The sequence below is a fragment of the Fukomys damarensis genome, unplaced genomic scaffold (assembly GCF_012274545.1).
Source record: "Fukomys damarensis isolate Sample0158 unplaced genomic scaffold, DMR_v1.0_HiC HiC_scaffold_5, whole genome shotgun sequence".
NCBI classification, from domain to species: domain Eukaryota; kingdom Metazoa; phylum Chordata; class Mammalia; order Rodentia; family Bathyergidae; genus Fukomys; species Fukomys damarensis.
In genome coordinates, this window is record NW_022900917.1 from 6,478,164 (window position 1) to 6,504,388 (window position 26,225).

Genomic DNA, 26,225 nt, shown 5'->3' on the forward strand with positions numbered 1-26,225 from the left:
TGAGTTGAGAGATCTGGAACTCACTATATAGCCTAGGCTGTTCTCAAACTCACAGTGATCCTCCTGCCTCAGCCTCCTGAGTGCTGGGATTACAGGCATACATCACCACACCCAGCTCTATGATCACTGAATTCTTAGAACAATCCCTGCCATACTTAAAGTGTTTACAAATAAAAATAAACCATCGCTATACCCACTATGATTGAAAGAGTACCTGGCACACATAGTAAGCAATTTATAAATTTTCATTATTGCTCATATCCTCACCTGGGAGGATCTGCCTCTGTGAAGGAAAGCTAAAATGCCTAAGAGGACATCTTTATTCTCCAAGGGTGTCATTTAGGAAGTGGCTGCCTCAGGTAAGTCTTTGCCATCTCTCAAATAATCACCAGATCACAGCACAAAGGGCACCCAAGAGGATTACACTGGTTCTGAACCTGCCCCTCTTTCGCATTCTTACATACTTAGGCCTTGATGTTCCCATAAACATGTGAAGATATAAAGAGAAAGATCAGAAATGCTCATAGTAATGGCTTCTAAATTGAGATCCACAGACTCCTGCTCCCTGCATCCCCCAAGCCTCCTCACAGTGGCTGTGCAGCCCTGAGAAGTGGTCACTGAGCTACGTGGGAAGGGCCTCGGGTCCCCACTGCTCCCACCACTGCACCTCCAAGTCAGTCTGTCCTGAACGCTGCGGATCTTCATGCATCAAGATGATTCATTACACACTTTAACGTAATAATGTTACTTGTCAAAGGTTAAACCAAGGCATTTTCTCCTCACTAATCTTATACAGAAAAAATAAAAGAGTGTGATTCCCACCCCTAAAGAGGAGAGGCACCCCAACTCCCCGAATCTACACAATCCCCCCAGTCTTCCAGATGTTGGGGATAAAGGGGTGGACTGTGGCTGTTCCATCCTCTGCCTCCTAAGAGCCAGGATCAGAGGAACACTTCAAACGGTGTTTGAAGTTAAAACTCTAGACATGTGTGGTAACTAAGTCCAATGAATGGAAGAGAAAAAAAATAGATTTTGAAGACTGGCCCGGGAAGCCCCTGAGCTCCCGAGAAGTGCTGAATGTCCTGAACCTGATCTCAAGAGGAGGCAGACGGGCCAACAGGGTGCAGTCTCCTTGAGTCACGTCTTCCTCTGGGGCTGCAGCAGGAGTGTGTGGGGGGGGGGACCTAGGCTAAGCACAGCAGTTCACAGCCTCAGCAAAGATGCTGAGCGATTGAGACGGGAAAAGCGGGTGGATTCCAGAAGCCACCCTTCCCTGGCGGATTATGAAGTCGTGGTGCCAGCCAGGACAGCAGTGACTGCAGTGGACCCCTAAGAAGAAGCATGTGAGTCCTGAGGCTTTGTCAGATGTCCCAGAGCCTAAGAGGCAGTGGAAAGGAGGACTTTGTATTCATATCAGCAAGAAGGGGCCTGGATCCAGACTGCATGTAGTTTAAACACATATGTAAGTGTGGCATTAGCAATATCCCAAGAGTCATGCTACGAATAAGTTAGGTTCCGAAGACTTTGGGAGGAAATGGTTTTACCGTTTTTAAAAAAGTTTGGAAACAAAACTGTGGGCCTCTCTGCTTCCTCTAGCCATGCTTTTCTTTAACCCAGGAAGGACGCTACTGAAGGCATCCAGTTCTTCTGGGTTCCTCAGCCAAGGGCATGAGCACATAGCTTTGCCAGTATCTAGCAGCACAGGTCAGGTCTCTACACCAAAGAGCAGAGGAAAATCTAGAGGAAGGGGAAGATCAGAGCAGCAGCACCCTCATGATTACTCAGCACTCCACCGTAAGTGTAGCTGAGTTCCGGTAAACCAAAGGACGGCTTCCTCCCACCCCTCCTCTCACTCCCACTGTGCTTTTTAATTTAATTTTATTGTTTTGCATCCCAGTCTTTTCAAAATAATAAAAATACACCAGTTGACAGCTAGGAAATATGACAGACCTTGGGATTTTTTTAGCCTCTGACGACTTCCGCCCCAGGGAAGAAGTCCCACGAGAGTGCTATGCTGAGTGGCTAAAATTGAGGCCCCATAGGATTTTAAATATTCCAAGGAAAATAAAGAGGTGATGGCACAAGAGTAGAGATTAAACTTTCATTATCACTGCTCTCCAAGAGTTCCGAAAGAAATGTGGAGCAGAGCCACTGAAGCAGAGCCAAAGCCACTCTCATTTTGGTACCAGCAACTCCTGCTGCCTTTTTTTTTTTTCCTGTGCAATTTATCTTGAAAGTGTGGTTTCTATTCCATGGCAGAGGGGAAGCTGGAAGTCAATTTCATCCATTGCCTTTGAAAAGGATACCATGGGTGGTGACCAGGGGAATTAAAACAAAAGAAAAAATCATATGCTCTATGTGGAAAAATAATATTCAGCAGCCTGAAGGAGACAAGTGTCGCTGTTTAGGGTCTAGAACCTGTGAGGGCTGCAGGGAGCCTGCAAAGGATGCCTTTTAGGACACTCAGTAGTGCTTCAAGTGCCTCTCTTCATAACAAAAGTAGAGCGGCACCCCATTTCTGGACGAGAGAATGCTAGGACAGGTGGGCTGCCTGATTACCTCTTCCTTTTCAATGAATTCCCTCTACTCCTAGGCAATTGAGGAGAGAAGACTGGAAGACTGGAAGTAACTGTGTTGTTTTCCAGAAAAATGTGTCCAGTTAGATTGTTGTTTCATATGTATCGCAGAATGAAATCCAAGCTGATAACAGGCCCCAGAGATAATGTTTACTGGATATTGTAAGAGAAAGGCTACGTGGATGAAAGCAAAAAGCAAAACAGAAATTTTTGATAGAATTGATTAAATGAAAATATGGACTCCCAAACAGCATAAAACATTATAGGTTGAATTAATAGGCAAACATATAACACAGAAAATATTTGTAATGTTTAAGATAGACAAAAGTACTTTTTACGTAATTGTTTTAATAATCAGTAAGAAAACCTCCAGTGAAAAAATAGGGCAAGAACATACTTAGGGCTCAAAATGCAAATGATCTCTAAGCACACGAACAAGATTCCACCTCATAAAGAATCCAATTGTTGAAATAATTCATACTCCACCCAAATGGCAAATTTGTTTTTAGATGACACACAGCACGCTGATGACACATTTGAAAAACTTTCACTGAAAAAAGTACATGACTGAGAATTTTCTACAAATAAATTGAGTAATTTTTAGTCTAACAGAGGACTCATCCTGGGCCTGGAAAAAATGGTTCCTGACAGCTCAAGGGAAGCACAGAGCAGAGACTGTCTGCATTGTACCCACAGCCATCCAGCCAGAAACTCTAGCACTCCAGCATTATAATGCACTCTCAGGAGGGTCAACACTCCTGTACTTGGTGTATTCTCTTCCTTTACTTCTAGAGTGGCATCACCACCTGAGGCCAGGTGATGTAGTCAGAGCCTGACCCTCCACCCAGCCAGTCTTACAAGAAGTGTATAAGGTTGTCCAGTTTGAAGTCCATCTTCTGTGTCTTCTGTGACATAAAACCTGGGGCCACTAAACTTGGGGTGCCAAGCCATGGAGGTCTACAGCAATGAGTATTACAAGTCTCCATGTCCAGTGACTCAGTAATTCCTCTCCTAGAAATGTGACCTGGTGCAGTAGATATGAAAATAGGAGGGTCTGCCTGAGCACACATATGGAAGCATGTTTTATCTGGGGGAAACCTGAAAATAATCTAAATGTTCTATACCTGAGAGACAGCTAATTAGAAAAAAATCACAGTATGAAGCATTAAATATCTAAGCATAATACACTTAAGAAATGTTTAATGATATATGAAAGTACTCAAAATAGATGAAGTGGAAAACGTTTAAACAAAAACTTTTCTATAGTTAGATCCAATTTTTTTAAATAATGCCATAGCATGCAAGCAAACATTGGTTATCTCTGCTAGAAGAAGTTAATGCTGCTTTGCTTAATTATATGTGTTAGTCAGCCTCCATCACCATGATAAAATACCTGAGCATAACTACTTAGAGGAGAAATGGAAAATTTTGTTTTGGCTTACAGTTTCAGAGGTTTCAGTCCATGGTTGGACAGCTCCATTGCTTTGGGGCCTGTGACAGTGCAGAAGCATGATGATAGAAAGGCTTGGCTGAGGAAAGCTGTACACCTCATGGCAGCCAGTAAACAGAAAAGGACAGAACCAGACAGAAAGTGGCTGAGGACAAGATATGCAGTCACCCCCAAGAATACACTCAGTGACCCACTCCCTTCAACTAGGTCCTACGTCCTAAGTTTCACTTCCCAATGTTGTCGTCAGATTATGGGTCCTCTGTGGACTAATCCCCTGATGAAGTCAGAGACCTCATGATCCAGTCCCTGTCTCAGAGGCTGCCCTCTGAACACTGCTGCCCTGGAAACCACATCTTCTATACACGAGTCTTTGGGGTAATTTTCAGATTTAAACCATAACATGAAATACTTTAAAATCATTTTGTAACTGTGATAGTAAAACATGATAGTTAAAATGACTAGAAAATAGAGCAACACATGAAGCCCCCACACAAATTCCAATCTCCATCCCCAAGACTGTATTGGTGTACGTCCTTCTAGGTACTTTCCGAAGCAGGTCTACACATTATATTTTAGGAAAAAGGAGTCATGTGAGAGTCCCATTCAGAACATATTCAGTGTGCTAAAACTTGATTTTCATCATTCAAAACTACCATATCATAGGTATTGTCTATGAAGAATTATAGGTAGATATGCTTGGTTATTTTTAAACACAAGCTAAATTTATTTGATTACTTCTTAAATGTCCTTCATCTTTTATAATTTCTGTCTTTTCAGATTGTTACGTAATTCTACAATGAGAACATCTGACTTTTAAGGTTACAACAGAGCATATACTTTGTTTGGAAGAGGAAGGAGTCCCTTCTACATGAAGAGAAAGCAGACAATCCTTTGCGAACACCCCTCAGCTCACTGTGTAAATGGAGGGCCCCGTGCTGGAGAAGAGTCCCCCAGGCAGCAGTGGGACACAGTGACCCCGTCCTGCTGCCAGGGGCACCGCAGTGGGCACTGAGGAGACAGCGCACTCACTCCCCACCTACTCCATCACCTTGTTGGCCATGATCTTAGTCCCTGGCTCTCGACAGATGGGGAAACAGCTGTGCTGCTCTGCTGCAGGAGGGAGGGGCTGGCCGTGGAGCTCTCTTCCACCCCATGATTTCCTGCTCGAGCCTCCTAGGAAGGAGACCAGCATTGTCCTTGCCCCTTAGCTGCTTGCACCCTGGTGGGGAGGAGGAGAGGCATGGACATAAGTGACTCTGCCTAGTGCATGCACTGCTTGTGTCCCTGGAGGAATACAGCCTTGAATTCAAAGCCAGACTCACCAACCAGCCTTGTTGAGTAACTGGCTTGTGATTCCTAAAATGAGAAAGAAATCCACCTCGTACGGATAAGGATTAAGGGAGACCTTGGCGAAATGCTCAGCCAGGGCACATAGCTGGGGTGTTTAATAAGTGATGCTGCTCAGAGTCCTTCCCTCTCCCAGGTCCCTTTTCCCTATAACACCTGGGAAGGCAAGACAGTTTTGCTTGGACCCGAATGACCACTCTGATCACTGCTGAAATGCTGTTTTCTGAGACTGAGTCTAGGTTCAGCCTGACAACACTCAAACAGGATGAAAGGAGTGGGGTCGTGACTTCTTATCCTAAACCCAGGCGTTCTCAGAGATTGCTCATTTTAACACTGCTGCACACAAATAAAAGCAGGGAAATAGTTCTGTTACTACCAAATAGGATATTTTAAAATATAATACCAGGATGTAGGATTATGTACGATTCTGGTTTATAGACATCATCTCTTGTACTATGTCAGGCATGATTTTGAAATCCATTACTGATTCTGGAAAAAGAAAAGGAAGAGCAGAGGAAAATACTAAGGCAGAGATGGATCTAAAGGGAAGTAGAATTAGAAACAGCTCTGAACAGAAGTAGGGAAAGTAACTTCCAGGTAGCTTTGGCACACAAGATCCTCAGAAACCAAGATGCTTTGAGCTCAGTGCTGTATACGCCCACATTTGAGTTACCAGAGCCACTTGGCAACTAGGATTCTGACCAGCTCCATCAAGAATGGTCTTGCCTAGCTATCATGATTCTACCGAGGGTGTGAACCCGAGATCAGGGGTTTCTGGGTGAATCACCACCTGTGTGAAACTCTGAAATACCTGGGGCACTTAAAAACCAACTGCTTATATGGGGGAAAAAAATCTCCTCTTTCGTGAAGCCACCCCTGTTCCCTCGGATTAAAGCGTCCTTGCCCTGCTTGAAGTTCTTACGGCTCACCCAGATCTGCTGTCTCCGGGTCTTCATTTCATTTCATTCAGGGCATAACAGGTGCTGGGCAAATGTCCATGAGGTGTACCGAAGCAGACAGGCACACGCAGATCACTCTAGATAAATAACACACAGCGTCAGTCATGCTCATCCTAAGCCACAAGCTCCTTGACCCTCTTAATGCTAGGTGGCCACGCAGCTGAAATGATGGAGCAGGCCTGACACAGGGCCTGCGTGGGTGGAGGTGTGCTTTCCCACAGCCGCTGGACTCCACAGAACTGCTTCTGTGCAGGAATCGGCACACAGATTTCCCAGCTCCTCCCATTTCTCAGAGGCGGGAGATCTGGACAGACGAGCAAGGGGGTCATCAGCGTATGTTTAGTTATGCAAAGTGGGACAAATAGAAGACAGCTGTGGGCCAGAGCCAGCCCAGAGGCTGCTAGCGCATGCACTGTCTGAGGGTGTCCATGGCACCGTCTCCTTCCTGGGATATTCTTTTGGATCTGTCCCTATCTGGGAACCTCTATCCTTGAATCAATGTTTTTATCTGCTTCTGTTAAGGGGAGGATTATATTTAAGGCCAGGTTTATTGCTGCTTATCGGTCTTCCTGTTTTGTTTTGTTTTTTAATTCTAGTTAGGACATATACAATTTCTGTCCTTGAAATTGTTTCTCTCACTTTTTTCTATTATCTGTCATCTTGCTCTTTTGCCAAGTGCAGACAACTTTTTCACCTGGCAGTCCGAAACATTGTAAACCATTTTATCTAACAATCTTTGAAATTCACTGATCTCAGCAAGGCTGTTTCTTTCATTCCACTTTAACTTATGTGCCTTTCTTTTGTGTTATGCCATTCCCTTCAACACCTTAAGTTTGACTTTTCTCTTTGGCCGTTGTTCCTTGGGGGTAGAATTTGAGTGTCATGTTTCCCCAGGGAACTTTGACTATGTAACGACTGCTGCTGGCTCTGTCTCCCAGATGAAATTGTTTATTCATGTTGGGTGTCTTCCCCAGTGGCCATGCTGAAGTACACAGGACATCATTCAATATGGCGGAACCCTGGCCACCATCTTATCTGTATGTTGGGATCCTGGGACATGGAGATTATACCAATCTATCCCCAGTGTAAAATGGCACTGACAGCCTAATCTCTCAGAACAACGAAAGTCGCTGTTGATTTTGATTCTGTAGTTTTCATAAGATAGAAGCCCCTTTGGACAAAATATAATAGACACGTTTTACAGAATTCATCTTCCTGTGTGAACTCGTTTGTCTCAGCTTTACAAAAGCTCTCCCCCTGCACTTAAAGCTATATGCCAGATACCATCAGAAATATTTTAAACAGTAACACTGAAACACACATTTTGATTTCTGCTACTCAATTGAAACAGTCTTTCACGCTAAATCCTTCAGCTCTTTGATGTCCTAGTGTGGGGTAGGGCCATAAACTCAACTGAAACACCCCACTTTTCCTACCTGTGAGCAGTGGATCTCTTCAACTGGCCTTAAAAGTCGAAAGGTTGTTAAATAAAATAGTTGGGTTTCTGTAACCACAGAGAAGTACGGATAAGCCAAATAAAGACATATTTTTGGTGCATTTTGTAAGCCCACAATAATAATAATAATAAGCAATAATCAAAATACCATCAAAAGATAGCACCTTAGTTCATTTTCTATCACTAATAACTGAATATCATGGGCTAGGCAATTTTAAAAAATACAAGTTTATTTTGCTTACAGTTGCAGAGGCGGGGAAGTCCAAGTGTGTAGTACCAGCATCCTGTGAGGGCCTGCCTGCTGCATCAAAACATGGTGGAGGGTACCACATAGACAGACACGGCAAGCTACTAGTTTGGTTCTCTCTTGCTCTTCTTATAAAGCTACTAATCCCATCATAAAGATCCACCCTCATGACCTCCTCCAATCCTCCAAAGGCCCATTTCCCAAATAGCATTAACATATATTATGGTTTAGATCTAAAATGCCCCCAAAGTCTCATGCATTTGAAAGGTGCTTGGATTAGCTTGCTGTTAAGAGGTGGGCAGAAGAGGCAGGTCATTGTGTGAGTGACCTAGAAGAGTCTGTCTCTCTTCCAAGCTACTCCCATGAGTCTTTGCTTCCTGTCTCCCATGAAGTGAGCAGCTTTTGTCCACCAGACCCTTCCACCATGCCTATTCTGCCTGGAACCAGCCAACCATACAAGGACTGAAACTTCTAAAATGTGAGCCAAAATAAACCTGTTTTCCTAAAAATTGTGGGTCTCAAGTATTTCATCCCAGGGATGAAGAAACTGACTAATACAGCCTACAAATTAGGGATTAGGTTTCCAAATATGAACTTCTGGAGGAAACAGTCAAATAATAGAAGATACATAAAACAAAAATGGACAACAACCTTCCAAGGATAACAAGAGGTAAAGGAAGGTGAACCAAAATGTATTATGCATTCATTCCATGATTAGTCTAGATGTTGTTCAATAGCAATTTTTGCAATTTCAGTCAGAAGAAACAGTTCATGCCAAGGTAACATTGAGGGCACTGGTAGGGGTTAAAAAAATGGAGAGGATGAAAATTAACCAGAGAGAACATGTGGACCTCAGACCTCTGAGGGAGCTGGTGGCCTTCTGAAGACATCTGCCAAACTTTGAACTTGAACAGAAACTTGAGCTTGGTGAGCAGAATTGTGGTTGTGTGTAAATTTAAGATCAAATGCTACTTGGTGGTTATGTATTTTTAAGGCCTGTCATGGTCACATAAAAAGAAAGTTGAAATTCACACTTTACTATGTTAGTCTTCATACACCAAAGCCTTCGGGTGTCTCGACATTATAAGCTATTAAAATGAATTATTGGCTCAATGTCATTCATGATCATAGACTCTGAACTATAGTGTCAGATGGTAATTGTTTACTTTTCTTTATTATCCCTTCCAAGTCTTATTTACTGATTCAAAGAATCCATTCCCTGAACAAGCTAGACCTTCCTCAGAGAAGCTCCAAGACTAACTGAAGATGCTGTCCTGTCTCATTGTGAGATAACTCATAGCTGTCCATTTCCCCAGCTATTATAGAAATGATCTCAAGTACAGCCCTGATTGCTAGGTTTGCTTTTATTTGTCTTGAACTTTTGATCATTCTATCTTCACTAAGAGAAATCAGCAAGGTCTCAGATAGCAAACATTATCCATATATAAAAAGAAACCAACATATTCAAGCATCAAGGCTGCATTCATTTTAAACAACATGAAATTGCCTCTTATTTGAGAGGCTCTATTCCCCAAATCACGTTAGTGCTTTGGTTTATAGATCTTGTTTGGGATTCAAGGTCACCTTCCTAGTTGATTAGCTAACTGCCAAGAGTAGCGATGCCACTGCAAGCATGAGGTGCTATGCAACGTTTGATCTTAGAAGTCAAGAACCTCTGTGTTAACCAGATGATCCAATCTAGCTCCAAATTAACCACATTGAAATACATTAAATAGCCTTTCCTCTTCATGCTGCAAAACATAAAAATGTCATACTCTATAATTGGAGAATGACTGTTTTCATTTGATTCAGGAGATTAGATGGTGCCTTTAATTCTTTTGTCAATATTATCCCAGACCAACAGATGGAAGAGCATGCAATTAAGGAGAAATGAGCATGTGCTCTATGTATTCTTTTTCTAAAAAATCCTTACAAAGTTTGCTTAATGAAAGCTGTTTGGCCATCTCTACCAGATAGGAGTGTTTACCCAGAAATGACAAAGGAGAAATTAAAGGATTTAGGGAAATTCATGACATAGACACAAGGACAGAAGACAAATTCAACTGTCTTTTCTTAGCCTATTTCTCTCATGCAAGATTTCCATTCTAACAGACAAGATTCAATAATCCTTGAGTTTTTCCTTACTTGGGAAAATTGTGAGCCAAATTTTTGTTGAAATAGTAACTCGGTCGCCAAGCACCTGTTAAGCTCATATTGATCATATGCTACACACATAGGCCTGCAGACAGACACAACAGAAAAACTGCCCTGCCCACTAGGGAATCGGGTAACTTATGGGAAGACAAGTGTAAGGAAACAGCTTCCTCTGGTAAGTGTCAAAGAGTTGGGTTTTAGGACTTAGATCTAGGGATCAAAATACAGTACTTGTTGTGTCATCTTGAGTCCCAGCAAGAAAAAGAAAATATATTCAAACAGGTAAAAGGAAAGCTTTTAAAGGGACTATTTACAAAGGTGTGGGGAGGAGAGGGTCCTATGATAGAAGCACTGTAATACTCCAGGATAGTGACTAGCAATAGCAGAATCTTCCAGACTGAAAACAAGGGATGCTAGAGTGCCCAGGGTCCAGGCTAAGCAGAGAATCAGCTATTACCCCAGGCTTGCTCCCTCCTCCACCTGCCACACCTTCCTGCCCCCACCCCTCCCCCCCCACACCTACAGGCATCATAGAGCCACAGTTAGGGGAACCGGGTGGAGAACTGCATGCAGAGTCTGCTGACTATAACCACTGCCTCCATGGAGGGGTGCAACTGACCCTGGAGACCAAGTAGGAAGGAAGTGGGCAAGGCTGACCCAGCCTCTCTCCTCTAGCCTGCCCCCTACTGGGGAATATGGTGAATTTGGCCCACATGGTGCTCTGGGAACCTCATTTTCCTTCTACACCTGACCCTGGGGAAACCCAGTCAAAGCCAGAGGGCAAGGCAGCCAGCTGAGAGAGGTCGTGCCAGGCACAGAGCCAGCCTGAGAGGATGGAAAGCAAATTGATAGGGGAACATGTAGATTCTTATCCAGCACACCTGCTTTTATTTTTCTAAATCAAATTATATCTGATCTCTGACTCCAACCACCTGATTCGAGAGAAATCCAATTTCAGTAAATATCTGGCTACCATTTACCTCTTCCACAGAAGGATAGAGGAATCCTAGTCATTTGCGGTAGAATTACTGGAAAAGGAGCTAGGTTTTGAAGGTTGTTACTATCTATAACTCTGCTGGTGGGGCTACTTAATATTTTCCTACTTTGGGCATTTAAACATAGCTGCTCAGGACAAGATGGGGATACAGCTCACAGGAGTTAGCTGAGGCTGACTTATCCACCTCCCTTCCCATGCACGGAGCCTGCTGGGGCTCACCTTGGCCAGGTGCTTGGCCCCAGCTGTCACCGTCCTGTTAATGGCCTCCCCTGGCCCCTTTCACATTTAGTCCCGGGCAGACCCAAATCTTCAAAGTTCTCATTCTTCTGGTTTAAGAGAATCTGGAAAGTCACCGACATAGCACTGTTACAGGTTGGGAAGGGAGAACAGTCAGGAGCATCACTTCTTCCTAATAACTTGCCCTGTTCCTAAACAACAGCTGTTGTGATAAGAAAATTTACAGTGGTGAAGAAGGTTGGCAGGAGGGAGGGTATTTTCCCCCACACAAACCAGGAGAGAATTGGCCACAAGCAGCTGAAAGAAAGATGTGCAGGAGTCAGAGTGCCTGTGCTTGGCAGGCATCTTTGTTAAATTTGCGGGAGACTGTCCAAGTTTCCTTGGTACCTGCCTTCTCACCTCTGCTAATGATGATAAACTGTTGCCTCAGGATCCACAGCCGCCCTTCCTCACCGCATCTGAGTGTATTGCTGTTACCTTTGAACAACAGATAGCAATTAAGGAAGATGAGTAAGTAGTATAATGTAAAACTGCACAGTTGTTAGTTTGATCCTGCCTGACATCCTCATCTAATTAACAGTGTTTCTGGTGACAGGTTGCCAGGAGACAGTGTATGCCAACAAAGCCATTGATGGTTTAAAAGAATTTTAAAAACTTTTCCGCTTTGGCCACATAACTCTAGTGGTCCATCCGATGCTTCCCCTCTTAGTTCAGTCCAGTGAGAGTGGGAAGGTAGAGGAGGGACTGCCTCACCATCGCAGAAGGGCCCTGCTACAGCCGAAGACTTGGCACTGCATGTGGGGCAGGAGGGAAGAAATTCTCCAAGCATTTTCTCCTTCCAGGTGACTGTTTTGGTCTCTTTGCTTCCCACTGGCTGAGCCCAAAGATGAGCCCGAAATGGGGGTGGGGAGGTGCAGTCCTTCAGAAATGGCTCAGTGGAGGCATACAGGAGGGTAGGAGAAGTTCAGGATGGGCGGCAGAAGGAAGACTACTTTAGACTCTGAGACAGGCTTAGGTCTTCTGAACTTGACCGCATGAGAAGTGCGGCTGCAAGAAAGCAGAAAGAGGTGACTTCCTCTGAGCAGAGTCACTTTCTAGGTAACCCACTGTCATGGATCTAAGACTGTCCTGCAAAGAATCATGAGCTAAACATGCTGAAGGAGAAATGTAGAGTTAACCATCAGGCTGATAAAAAAATATTAAAGGCACATTTTTCTGGTTTTATCCCCTTAACCTCTAATAGTGTAGGTGCTAGGTGCTGGATTTTAGAGAATATCTTGGAACACAGTGGCAAAAAGCATTTCTAGAAAATGGTCCTTCCATCAGCTCTCCTTTCCAAATGTGCAGGGCCCAGCCTTAGACCACGAGTCTCCTTCACAGGAGCAAAGATGTTGGTCCCTAGGTTGCTGAGAGTGCAGTTGGTGAAGAGCTCTCAGCTGTCAGCTGCTCAAAACAGCTATAGATCAAGGGAGCCACTAGGCAGGAGCACACCCCAGTCCGGGCCCAGCGCTGGCCCACATCCGGTGACTGACCAACCGGCCGTGAAGGACCAACCTCCTCCCCACAGCAGGGACATTTGCGAAGCATCGTGCCGCATCCAGGGCTGCTCGTGGACGGCAGCGTCTCCCCACGGAGACCACCTCACAGCCAAATTCTCCCTCTGCCCTGCCGGCTCCTCTCTCTTCCTCTCCACAAGGCGACCCCAAGGACGACTCTAATAAGAAAGAAGGGAAAGGAGGGAATTGACTAATCACCTTCTCCGAATCGAAAACAGCTTCCTCCTCTCCTCTTCTTTTCAGCTCATCCTCCAATCGGAGAGTGAGGGACACGTCACAAAGGTAGAAAATACAGAAGTCTTATAGAGTCCCTTTGGGGAAAACACTTAGGACACTGAAGTTTCAGAGACGTAAGAAGCAGCAGGCAAGACAAAATGGTGAAGGGTGATTTAAGACCATCCCCATGTGTGTGTGGCTTCGTTTGTAAATTACCGTCGCATACATCACTGTATGTGCTGGTCGAAGCCACCACGGAGGCCCCGAAGTCAGGGGTTACCGTGTGGACAAAGCTGAGCCCACAGCCATAAAGTACTTTACAAAGTGGGGGGCTAGGAGTTCTGACTTTGAAGCAACCAGGAGTCCTCCCGGACACCCCACGTAGCCCCCTTTGGGGCGCCGCCTGCTCCTCAGCTCTGCCTCCTGATCCCCACAGGCAGAGCGGGGGCTCTGAGAAGGATCTCGGGTCTCTCTACCTTCCTGTGGGCTGGGAGTTATTTGCCTCTCTTACATTCTCAGACGTCCATTATCGAAGAAGTCTATGATGCTCCTTTCTCATTAATAGAAAGTTGTTCCTTCCGCCAATTTTGGAAGACGATCACGCAGTTTCAATGTTCCCCCCTTTGAAAATCTCAAAGGAAAACTTTGTCTGTGAGATCCCCAGTGAGAGAGTCCACAGGCAGAAGTCCTCTGCACAGGGAGCGCACAGAATCCGAGGCCGACAGCCACGTGACAGCCCCGATCCTGAGGACAGAGCCGCAGAGAGGACACCTGAGAACAAGACTCAAGAGCGAGTGTCGGTGGAAACCATGCTCCTGCAGAGAATGCACAATCTGTAACTGAGCGCATCGCAGGAAGGCTTTGGGGGTCCACCTGCCGCACAGAGACGAGACATCAGTCCCCTCCATCGCCTCCTCCTGCCTGGCCTCTCCTCCCAAGAAGGAGGCGCTACTTTCCACTCAGACTTGGCATTGCAGGAGAAACGGGAAACAAGAGCAAAGACTGCTCCCCTTCGGGCTTCAGCCACACTCCCGTACCTTCAGGGCATCTCTGTCTCTAGAGGGTTGGTTAGAACGGTTTCCCCAGCAGGAAGCAGAAGGAAAGAAGCGGCAGCCCCGCTGCACTCCGAGAGGCGCCGTTGGGGTCTGTGTCCAAGGATGTGGAGCCAGAGTTTGGCCAAGGGTTAGGGCAGCTATTCAGGAAAGACAGAGCATTCTCCGTGATCCAGTGACAAGGCTGAGGTTCCGGAGCTGCAGGACGTGTCCTTGCCCACATTGCAGAGCGCGAGAAAGTCACAGAAGCCCCAGGCTGGCGAGGGGATGCCAGGGAGGTACCGCTGTCTCCTCGCCCACCAGCTCGGCAGACCCTCTTCCGATCGCTCCGCCCCATTTCCAACTCTGCTCCTTCTTCAGAGCAAGCGTTCACTCCAGGGGACTGCTCTCCTCAGTCTCTGTGTGACTCGGGTTACACCTGCACCCCTTTATCTCTAGAGCCAGGGACTGGGGCCCACCAGTTCCGCTGCCTGAAAAGTCTGACACGTTGCCTGTAAGTTTTGCTTCTAGCAGATAGATATTCATACTCTGAGTTAGGTGCTCTCAATCCACTTGTCTCAGGATGCATTTGCCTTAAGTCAGAGGGAAAGGTGACAGTTCTTTTACACTTCCTTTTATGAATGTTGATTAGTAAAGGCTTTTTTTGTTCAGTCAATCTCTAATGACTTTGGAGGGGTGATTCAATCAATTGAAATGAATTCTTATTCATTATTCACAAAACTAAAATTAGTATAAAATAAATGTACACAAAGTATAGTTTTAAGCTGGCACTGCATTTCTGTAATTCTAGCACTCTGGGAGGCTGTGGCACTAGACAAAAGTTTGAGCCCAGCCTGAGAGACTTAGTAGCATTGTGAGACTATGTCTCAAGATGACACTGAGAAAGAAAGATCTGAGGGTGTAGCTCAGTGTAAAAACTGTGGTTTCATTTCCCCGTATAAAGAAATTAAACGGGAAGGGGACAAAAGAGGAGGGTGAGGAGCCAAAAGATGGAAGGTGCTTTATGTTCTCAACTCCCCCATGATGAATGTAATCATTGTGCGCTGCAGACACATGACTAAAACTTAGCACAGACATTTGACACCCATCTCCGACATATGACACTCCCTTTCGATATGCCTCGTGTTTCTGTGTGCTCCCAACTAAGCATGGGCTCTTCAACCAGACACTGATGGCACTGGGGGGCCCACATCTGCACCCTGTGAGCAGCAGGACCAGAGGGCTGGAAGCCCCCTGACCAGACAGCCACACTCACAGGCCCAAAATCCACTGCTCTCCTAAGGTGGCCAAGGCCATGGTCTCAGCCATTCTCCACCTGGACGAGAGCCCCTCGGTAATCTTCCCTTGCCACCCCAATTTTCTTCCTCTTTAGTGATGTGTGTTCTTCCCTTGGGCAAATATCTACCACCATCCATCTCAATCTTATTTTTGAAGAGCATGGAAGGTCCCATGTGCAACTGCTGATGTTATTTCAGCAAAAGATTCAATACACTGAGACTGTCTTAATTGGAACTTTTATTATAAACCAATTTCCAGTATTCGCCATGCAGAATAGTTTCTCACTTCTCAATTGCAGGGTATAAATGTTTCAATTGTGATGTCTATGTGTGGATTCATTTTTTCTTTCATTTTTCTCTCCGTTTCCTTACTTAACATATTGAATGCCATAGTAATTTCTTACAATGCCAATTTTGTGCCGAGTGAAGATTTTTCATACTTGCAGACAGGATTTTAAAAGTGCCAGAATTTAAAAGCTTAAGTTCTTATCAAGGCAAATGATTATAGTCATTTGTGTAATTCTTGTTGACAGTTTTCTTTAACTTTGGTCTCCAAGTCATAAAAATTAATGTCTATAATTTTCTTTATGGTTCCTCAGAGAGGGTTAGCAAAAGACAGAGGAAAAATACCTGCTCTGTAAAAGAGTATGGCCAAAATTGATCTTGTGCATTAAAATACAGAATAAAATAAATGCTAAGAGGCAAAGAAAAGGAAATGGAGAGAAAAAAAAAGCATTAAACAATGATACCAGGGGAGAAATATAAACTCTACAGAAGACAGGTCTGCTAATAAAAAGATAGAGTACTAAATTATCATGACTCTAAACTTAGCTAAATGATTGTAGTCATTTTTCAATTCCTGCTTACCAAGTCAAATTAGAAAAACAAACCTGTGCAGTAAGAATAATAGAGATGTTGCAGAAGAAGTATTGGCAAAACGCAGGTGGGGAGTACTTAGGGTAAATGTGAACATAAACATTTGGTCTGGCTGATATGCATCCTGACATAGTAAGAGAATTAGCAAGCATCGATTCAATGGCTTATAATTGTCTTTAAACAAAGCACTTGAGACATGTCGCAAGATTAGAGGGAAACAGATGTGGTATCATTCCACCTAGCAGGTAAGAATAGCTGAACCCACTATTACAATTCAGAAACTCTACCTTAGCAACATAATGAGACAAATATAATAAGATGAGAAATCTTTGAGCGCTTAGAACACAATGAAATCCTAAGCAAAAGATAAGATGGGTTTCTAAAGAAAATATCACGTTGGACTGAAGTCATAGATTTTTGCCAACAAATTAGAAAATCGATGGCTGAAGGAAATGAAATAGATGTTTCATAATTGGCCTTTGGTGAAGCTTGTGATAAAAAATCTCATAAAATATTATTTGTTAAATTGGCTTGAATTGGCTTAGAGATGAATATAGTCACGGGGACTGAAAATCGGTTGCCCTGTTGAAGGAATATGCCTGGAATGCTCTGGTAAGGATGAGTATTTATTATGTATCAGGACTCCCAAGATCTTCCTTCTTCCTTTCAAGATCTTGATTTATTTGAGCCTAGAGGTACAGATTCGGGCATAACCCATATACAGATAGCAAGTTTTATATTTATTTCTAGCCAGTTAAATGGTAGGCCATCCCTGAGAAGCATGCAAATGTAGGAGGCAATGAAGAAATGCAGTAAAATAAAATACTTCTGATAAATAAGTACAAAATATTGGCTGCTTCTAATAATGTCTACATAAACAAATGAAAGTAAAGTTTTGTTTGCGTTTCTTGTTTCACTGTGGTCTATACAAATAGTAGATTAAAAAAAAAAGCAGGGGTCTAATTTAACCTCCTGAAAAACTTAACCCTGCAGTGACTCCTCCAGTTAATCCTTCCCTCCCTCTTACCTGAAAATCGTTCTTGTCAGTGGAAAAGAAAGATGAGGAAGCTTCTCAAAAAGGCATTTGTGTAGCAACTGAGAGCTCTGTTCACACAAAATGGATGAAAACTAAGGCCTAGAAGTTGTTCACCATTCTCAGGTAGCAGAGGGGGGATACATTGTATCACCAGTACCCCAGGATCTTAATGGTGGACTTCCGGTTCAGTGGGCCTCAAAAACAAGGAACAGATGGTAAAATTTGGTAAAGTGCCTAAAATCTAGGTCACCCAACCTGACACAGAAGGTAGGAGCGACCAGGGAAATAGACGAGCGAAGTCACAGAGAGGGAGGCTTGACCTGAAACGCAGAAAAGTAAGAGACCGCCAGGGATTCAGGGAGGAGAAGGAGAAAGGGCATTTCTGGCAGAGAGAACCTCTCATGGAAAGGCACAGAAAGCAGCAGGGTGCCCTGGATTCACAACAGCAGCCTGTATGTTGGTGTTAATCACCATACATTCAATGCTCACTGCGCAATGACACCCAAATGAAGTAAACATTACATGTCCTGAACATGAACTAAAACTAATAATAGTAACAATAATGATGACAATGGGGAAAGGCCATCTAGAGACAGAGGGAGGGAAGTGGGTGAGGAGGAGAAGGCGAATAAAAAGAACCCAGATGTGTCATGTGCATGAACCTACTCCTTTAGCTGAAAGCTATTTCATTTATTGCAAACACGTACTAATAAAACATTTTAAATTTTCAATTAGAAAAACTTTTACTTTTGTGCCAAAAAAATAAAATATGTAATTAAAAGGATTAGAAAGCATTTTTCTCATCTTGGAATTCCACAAAAGACCTAATCTGCAAATCTATTGAAATATCTATATAAATTTACATATTATATATACTTAAACCTATATATCTACAAAAAAAAAAATCCTGTAACTCACGTAATCCCTCATGCTGAGAATGGGACATTTTCCCCCTAAATTGACCAAGAAAGGGGTGCTTCCTTCTCTTACCAGCCTTATTTTACGTCATAGAAGTCCTAGCTGGTACGTTCCCACAAAGAATTAGAAGGTATAGATTTTAAAGGAAGAATTAAAATTGTCTCTATTCTCACATGACCTGCTTGTCTATTTCTAGAACCCCAAATAAGTCACAAAAAGACTCCCAGAACTGATAAATAAATTTAGCAGGACCAGGGGAGATAAGGTTAATGTATGAAGTTGCTTTTCCATATATCACCAGGCAACAATTTGAATCTAAACATTATTTTTAATTAAAATTTGAAGTGCTATTTACTATAGCACAAAAAATGAAACATTTAGCTATAATAAAACATTAAGGTCTAGATGTGGAAAACTATACAATAAATTTTCTTAGAATGTATTAATGTGCTAAGTTATTTCACTCTTCTGAAAATGACGAATTTATTTTTCTATTTCCTTTCCTCTTTGGTTCATAAGTTCCATTCACGTTTCTATGAAAATTTTCAAGAAATTGTAGCCGACTCAGTAGAATCCACTGTTCCTGCTCTGTGCCCTACTGATCAGGGTGTGTGTAGCTTATGGTACAAAAACATTGAAAAGCATTTCTCATGTACACAGAATCCTGTGTTACAATGATTGCATTGGCCCATAAAGACAGAAAGATTTTATATACTAATACCAAGAAGTTTTAAATGTATCTTTACCTTGATATACAAAGCTTTCCTTTTAAATTATTTTTTAAATTGACAACATAAATATTTATGGTAGGCACTGCAAGGTTCTGAAATAAATATTCATTGCGTAGTGGATAAATGCAACTAATTACAAGTGCATTATCTTACACACTCACCTGTTATTTGCAGTGAGAATAGTTAAAATCTGCACTGCTCTTATCAATTTTCTGGTAGGATACAACACTTTGTTATGAGCTGTCCTCCCCACGTTGTACAGCAGATTCCTTGAACTTCCACCTAACAGAAATTTTGCACCCTTTGACTACCATCTCCCCAGTCCTCCTCCCATTCCCTCTTCCACGGCTGGTGACTGCCTCTCCACTCTCTGCTTCCACGAGTTTGACATTTTCAGAGTCCACAGAGACGTGAGAGCAGGTGGCACTTGTCTTTCTGGTCCTGGCTTATTTCCCTTAATGTAAGGTCCTCCAATCCCCTCCATGTTCCTGCAAATGACAGGGTTTTCTCCTCCGTGGAAGCTGAACCGTATCCCCTGCTCACCCATGGCACATCGTACTTGTCCGGCTCTTGGTGGCTACAGCTTGCTTCTCTGACACGCCCATCGTGACAAGTGCTGCAATGGATGTACGTGTGCAGTTACCTCCTCGGCACATCGATGTCACTTCCTCCAGATACACTGTGGAGCTAGCACTGGATCACACGCTAGGTCTACATTTAAGTTTTTTTGAGGAACCTTCATGTTGTCCTTAATGGATGCACTAATTTATGGTCCCACTGCAAACCTATAAAGGTTCTCGTTTCTCCTCATCTCCAACACTAGATGGCAAGTGCTAGATTTACACTACAAATGGAATTAATTACACAGAATCACAATGTTCTGCGGGAAGAAACAAAAAGACGTAAATAAATGGGGAGACATTCCATGTTTGTGGATTGGAAACAGAATTAGAATGATGGCAATACTTCATAAATCAATCCATGCATTTCATGAAATTCATGTCAAAATCTAAGCGAGCTATATTGAAGATATTGACAAACTGATGCTGTTTTATATGGATGTACAAAAGACCTAGAATAGCCAACACATTGCTGAAAGGCTCACGTGATATGATTTTCAGATTTACTCTAAAACTACAATAATAAAAGAAATATGGTATCGACTAAAGAACAGACTGGCGTCAGTGGAACAAAATATGTCAGAAATAGATTCACACAAATATAGTCAACTGATATTGGAAAGTAAAACGCAGGTAATTCTATGGAGGAAAATAGGCTCCTCGACAAATGGTGCTAGAGGAATTGGGTGTCTTTGTGGCAAAGAAATAAAAAAAGAATCGAGGCATTAACTTTGTACCTTTCACAAAAATTAATTTAAAATGGATTGTACACACCTCCATGTTACATATAAAATGCAAAACGATAAAACTGCCAGAAAACAGCAAAGCTGTAAAGCAATGTGGACTTGTGTTTGATGGTGAGTTTTTAGATGTAAAATCATCTAATCATTGTTTGTGAAAGGAAATATTCATGAGATGGACTTTATTAAAACTAAAAGCTTTTGTTCTGTGGGAGACTTTAAAAATAGACTAGTGTTGCATGAATTTCCCAGAGACACGGAAGAAGTACCTGCCTCTAAATTGAGAGGGTGCCAGCTGTCCATAGAGTGCCTGGGACAGTTCAGTTTGTGAGGAAATGAGTTTATTAGGTGTGACTCAGAGAATAACGATCGTAGGCTATAGAGCTACTGAAATGCCAACCCCCCCCATTAAGCTACTAGTACTCTAAGGTTCTAATTAAAACAGCATTAACAGTATCAAAGGCAAGGAGGGCCTTTGGGAAAAGCTGCGTGTACGTCGCTCCCCTTCCGTCTTTAGCAGGAAACCTCACCAGTCTCCATTACTGCTGTCTAGCCGCCATGATGGGTGACGTCAGGCTACCGTGTGGCGCACAGCATCTGCACCCGTGGGGGCCCCTGGACAGCTAAACAGGGTCGCACTGTGAGGCGGAAGTCCTGTGTCTTGGGTTCAGAGAACAATTCTCACCACTACCAGCTATAGACCAGGAGACCATACCTGCTAAAGTCCTTGTATCCAACACACACACACACACACACACACACAGGAAATTAAAATTCAGCAATTAAAAACAAACAATTTTAAAATTGGACAGAAGACTTGAGCAGCCATTTCACCAAAGAAAATATACAGAAGGCACATAAGGATTTGAAAAGAGCCTTGGTATCGTTTTATTAGGGAGTCTTAAATGGAGACCCTTGTAACATCACAACCTGACAAACACCATTTTAAGCCGGGTAACGAGATCAACACCAACAGGAATGTCATTCTGATAGTATTATCCTTAGCCCAGTGTAATCAGGAGAAAAAACACCACAGAAATCCAAGATGAAAAGCAGCCTACAAAATACCTCATGGGTTCTTCTCACAGAGCAGCAGTTATCAAAACAAGGAGTCCTGGAAACTGTCACTTCCCAGAGGAATCTGAAGAGAAACAACAACTAGATGACATGCTGAACACTGGACAGGATCTTGGGACCGAAAAAGAAAAACTGAGACAATCTGGATAAAGCGTTGCCTTTAGTAAGCAATGCGTCACCCTCATAGTTCTGACAAATATACCACAGGACGTTAATGTGAGGCACTTGGCGATGGCCATAGGAGAATTCTCCATACAGTCTTCACGATTTTTATGGTAAATTTAAAACTATTCTTTTAAACATTTTTAACACTTTTTAAATGGAGTTTCGGTTTTATAAGATGCAAACGCTCTGAGTTCCGTTTTACAACAATGTGAACATACTGAACACTACTGAATCGCAAGTTTTAAAATGATCAGGGTGGTAAATGTCATGGTTTTGTACCACACTTAATGTTTTGAGCTTATTTTTGAAAGTCAAAATGTAATTATTGAGGTGTGTAATCAACCGGATATTTAATATACGTAGATTCCTGTGCCAAGCATTTCACAAAAAGTCTCCAGCTGAATCCTCACAACCCCATCGGGTGGGTGCCTGTACTGTGTTTCCTATGTTACAGGGGCTGAGAGAGATGAAGTCAGTTGCTGTGGTCACATTGCTGGCTTCTAATTCCCAGAGCGACTTGGCCACCAACTCATTCACAGCAACTTTGTTATATTTGTAACTATCACTTGTAGTCCTTTCTAGCTCCAAGCTATGAAAGAAAAAACAAAGTTAAAACGTACACACACATACACACACATACACACACACAAGAAAACAGAGGCTCCACGCTAAGCTAGTAGAGTAGCCAGCCACTTAGTGAAGAGGCTCCCTCTGGTCCTTGGCCACCCTAGCTCTTCACCAGCTTCTAGGTTGCTAATCTCTACAATCCGCCCTGGTGCTCTTCTCACTTACACTCCCCATATTCATCTTAGGAAAACCAGAAGGGAAAATTGCTATACCCTGAGGACCCAAAATTGCTGATGGCAATACATTTAAACAAATGCTACATTCCTGGGAAAATTGGGCGCCACAAGCTTCACCTTAAGTGCTTCTTTCAGAAGGAGGGAAGTCTTTGAACAAGGGCGAGTAGCACCCTAGGCAACAGGTGGAGCCTCGTTTCCTGAAACAAAGCTGGCGAGTTGTTACCTGCACATGGCAGGCATGAGCTGGACCAAAGGAAAAGCATTTTCACTTCGCGAAACCTCACATTTCTTTTCTGGCATTGAAAAAAGGCAGAAAGTTCCTATGAGGTTAAACTGGATAGTTCCTTGGACGTGAAGGCTGGAAACACTTGAGGAAAAATATTTCAAGCTCTGTCTGATCTAAAAATCAGCACCAATGCTTACTTTTAATATGGAAAAATCACAAATAGCCAGAATAGATTCCTGTTTGGGAGAAATCAGGCCATGTGAACAGAGTATGGAAAAATGCATAAATAATTTTGAGTAGAAAAAAATGAACACAGTTTCTATTAGAAAGAGAGAGAAAAAAAAGTTAAGCCAAGGTTCAAACTCAATGGCCTTTTCCTCACCATTAGATTTCACTAATTTCAGTTTCAAGGACTATTAGGTGAAAAGAAGGCATAATCTCAATTATCAGGGTTCAAATTTCAGTGCCATTATGCACGACCCACACCTTATTGCAATGTTCTTTGCATCTTCTCCGTCCTTGCTAGCATTTTGTCCTCTGACATTCCTAGAATTGAGAAAAGTTCATTAAAGTCTCTTATCAAAGACTGCTGATTTTTAACAGTTTGCAACTACCGAAAGTTTTTTTCAACTACCTATTCTTTTATTTTTAACTTTTGAAATCACTCACTTGTAGGTATACTACTCCTTTTAAAGAGTGTTGAGCAGGAAGGACTTTTTACTTTAGGGGCAGTTTGATAATCCTTATTTTTCCTTTGTAGTAATTGAGGTGATCCTGCTTACTTGTGTTTATGTGACCGAAACATTTGGTCTCCATTGTCTCATCTGCTTTATATTTTTATTGCCTATAGAAAGTTGGCCACTCTGTGTTACTCTTTTTAGCCTCCTTCCTTTTTAAAATACCTACTGAACTACTTGATGGTAAAATGATATAATGTCTGAGATTTACTTTAAAATATTTCAACGATAAAATATTGTGTTTGTGGCGAATAGATAAAATACACACAGAAAAATGTTGGTGGTCACTGATGCTGACATAGGGGTTCATTGTAGTTCTTACTTTTATGTGTGTTCAGAACTTTTCATTTTCAAAAGTGTGCTGCATTTCAAACAGTTATAAAACAGAAGCGTTTCCATCAGTTATACCAAGTTTACATGTTTTTTTTATTTGCTTTCACAATAAGCCAAGTTGTATCTCCATGAACATAGACCTGAAATAATTAAGATGTAAGAGCATCATAAAAAGAAGTGTTAGTCTCTAAATCAAATAAAGACCCTTTCTATTGCTGCAAGCTGTGCAGTAAATTACACATACTGTAAATGAGTGCAGCTTCTTTTAAACTTACAAGAAACAATTTTGTCTTTGTGAGAGTTTTATAACTATATCCAACAGCCTATAAAAAAGCCTGTCGCTGTGGTTCCCATGGTGACAGGACATAATATATGTGTCCATTAAATTTGGAAATGTAATGAAGTGTAATAAAAATCTACTCCAGAAAAACACACTTCTCAGCATATTTTTATTAATTAAAATATTACATTGGGCATTTTTCATGTCTACAGGCCTGACAGCAAATGAAAGCTTTGCCACAGATTAACTGTGACTCTTGAGTGCCATCCAATATTAATTGGTACAAAATAGGGAAGGCATTTCTGCAGAGAAAATATTTTGACTGGTAGCCCAGAGTGATTAATGGGTAAACAGTTATGCTTCCTGAACTATGCATATACCAGTTCCAATGACACCAGCAATATACATTTTGGCACCTGTGTCTGTGGGAACAGGCACAGACGTGAAAGTGGATATTCTAATCTTTGGGAAAGAAGAGAAACACCTGACTGGTAATTCCTCATCCAGACACACCAAGGCTGTGTGACCACCTTTGTCTTTGGAGGAGGCATGCCATAATCATGGCAGGTAAGAAAGCCCTGTAGCAACCAGGCTTGGTGGTGCACACCTATAAATACAGCACCCTCAGTGGCTGAGGCAAAAGGATCACAAGTTTAAGTCTTGCCTAGGCAATTTAGCAGACACTGTCTGAAACTAACAACAACAACAACAAAAGTTTAAAGGGCTAGGGATTTCACTCAGTGGTGAAGTGTACATGGGTTAGATCCCCAGCATCACAACAAAAGCCCAGCATTAGTCAGTTTTTCTGTCTCTGGGACACAATACCCAGCACCCACAACTTGGCTGCGGAGAGGTTTGATTTGGCTCAAGGTACAGGGGATTCCCTTCATGGTCAGCTGCCTCCAGGAGCATCATGCTGGAAGGAGGGGGGCTGTGAGTGAAGAGGCTGCTCTCCTCCCTCCTCTCGGGAGGGAGCCAGGAAGCAGAGAGAGAAGGGAAGAGCCAGGTGATGGGGCAGATGATGCACCCTCCTAGGTCATGCTGCTGTGAGCCACTGTGAACAGGCCCCACGGCCTAGCAGAGCATCCAGCATGAACTCAGCCATGGATCGATCCACTGGTGATATTGCCACCCCCGTGACCCAATTGCCTCCCAACAATCCTGCCTCTGAACACGTGAGGCTCTGGGCTAACATTCGAGGTCTAAACCATAACAAACCCCATAAAATGCAAAGGAATCGACAAAAGCAAAGCTACAAAAACCATCTCTGTCCAACCCCGGAAACACAGAAGTTGCAAAAAAAGGAGACGTGGGCTCACCATCAAGGGCAATATGCCAAACAACTCGCACAGTCGACTGGCAGTGATTAAAATTCTAAGCAGAACAGAGGGAGAGTTTATTCTCACGACGATGAAAGTCATCTTCACAGGAGAAAGAAATTCAAATCCCTCTGCTTGAGCTTCTCTCTGCATCTGTCCTCCCAAATTAACAATATCTGCCTGACTTTGACATATTCAAAACCACATGGCAAACGAAGGTGGGAAATAGGTGCACGGCTTCTGTCTAAACCCTCACATCAAGAACCTGAATTATTTCTCATAAATTAGTCTAAGCGCCATTTGCCTTTTGTGTTCCTGTGCTGCCCCACCTTGCAGCAGCTCCCGGAGTCTTCGCCGCCCTCATGCTGCTCTGTGAAGAACCCAACGGATTAAACCACCCACAGCATTTACTCGGTAGGAAGATTAATGGAGTGGCCTCCCTAGGTCAGAAACTCTCACCCCCAAAGGCTTTTTAAATGCTTTACAGGATTCCCATTTCTTACCACACCTTGCAATCCTTTTTATTATTTTTTGGAATTGTGGAAAATTTCTAAAATACCATCACCCCTGCTCACATAGCACCATACTGAAAAATGAAAGGAAATACTTGGGCAGGTTATTTATATTAGACCTTCACCGAGGGCAGAAGAGCAGCATTATATTAAAACTCGATGGCACAGAGTCGCCTTGCTGTCACTCTGGAAAAGCAATTGATGGCACTCCACAAATATTTGGACGATTCCCAAAGCAAATTTCTTCCCCTCTACAAGGAGGCTTTTTGGAAGCAACTCCAAGAGTGCACATATTTCAAAATTTAAAAAATAGGAAGCAAAAATAGTG

General features: G+C 42.9%; 1 long non-coding RNA gene across 1 annotated transcript in view; it reads right to left on the minus strand.

Moving 5' to 3' along the window:
* Window positions 1-13,240, minus strand: part of LOC104859028 — a 17,916-nt gene extending 4,676 nt beyond the window's left edge. The window contains exons 1-4 of the long non-coding RNA XR_779265.1: window positions 13,178-13,240; window positions 12,177-12,470; window positions 11,823-11,900; window positions 6,303-6,409 (exon numbers count right to left, since the gene is read on the minus strand). This is a non-coding gene — a long non-coding RNA (uncharacterized LOC104859028). The remainder of the gene's footprint in view (window positions 1-6,302; window positions 6,410-11,822; window positions 11,901-12,176; window positions 12,471-13,177) is intronic.
* Window positions 13,241-26,225: the final 12,985 nt, after the last annotated feature.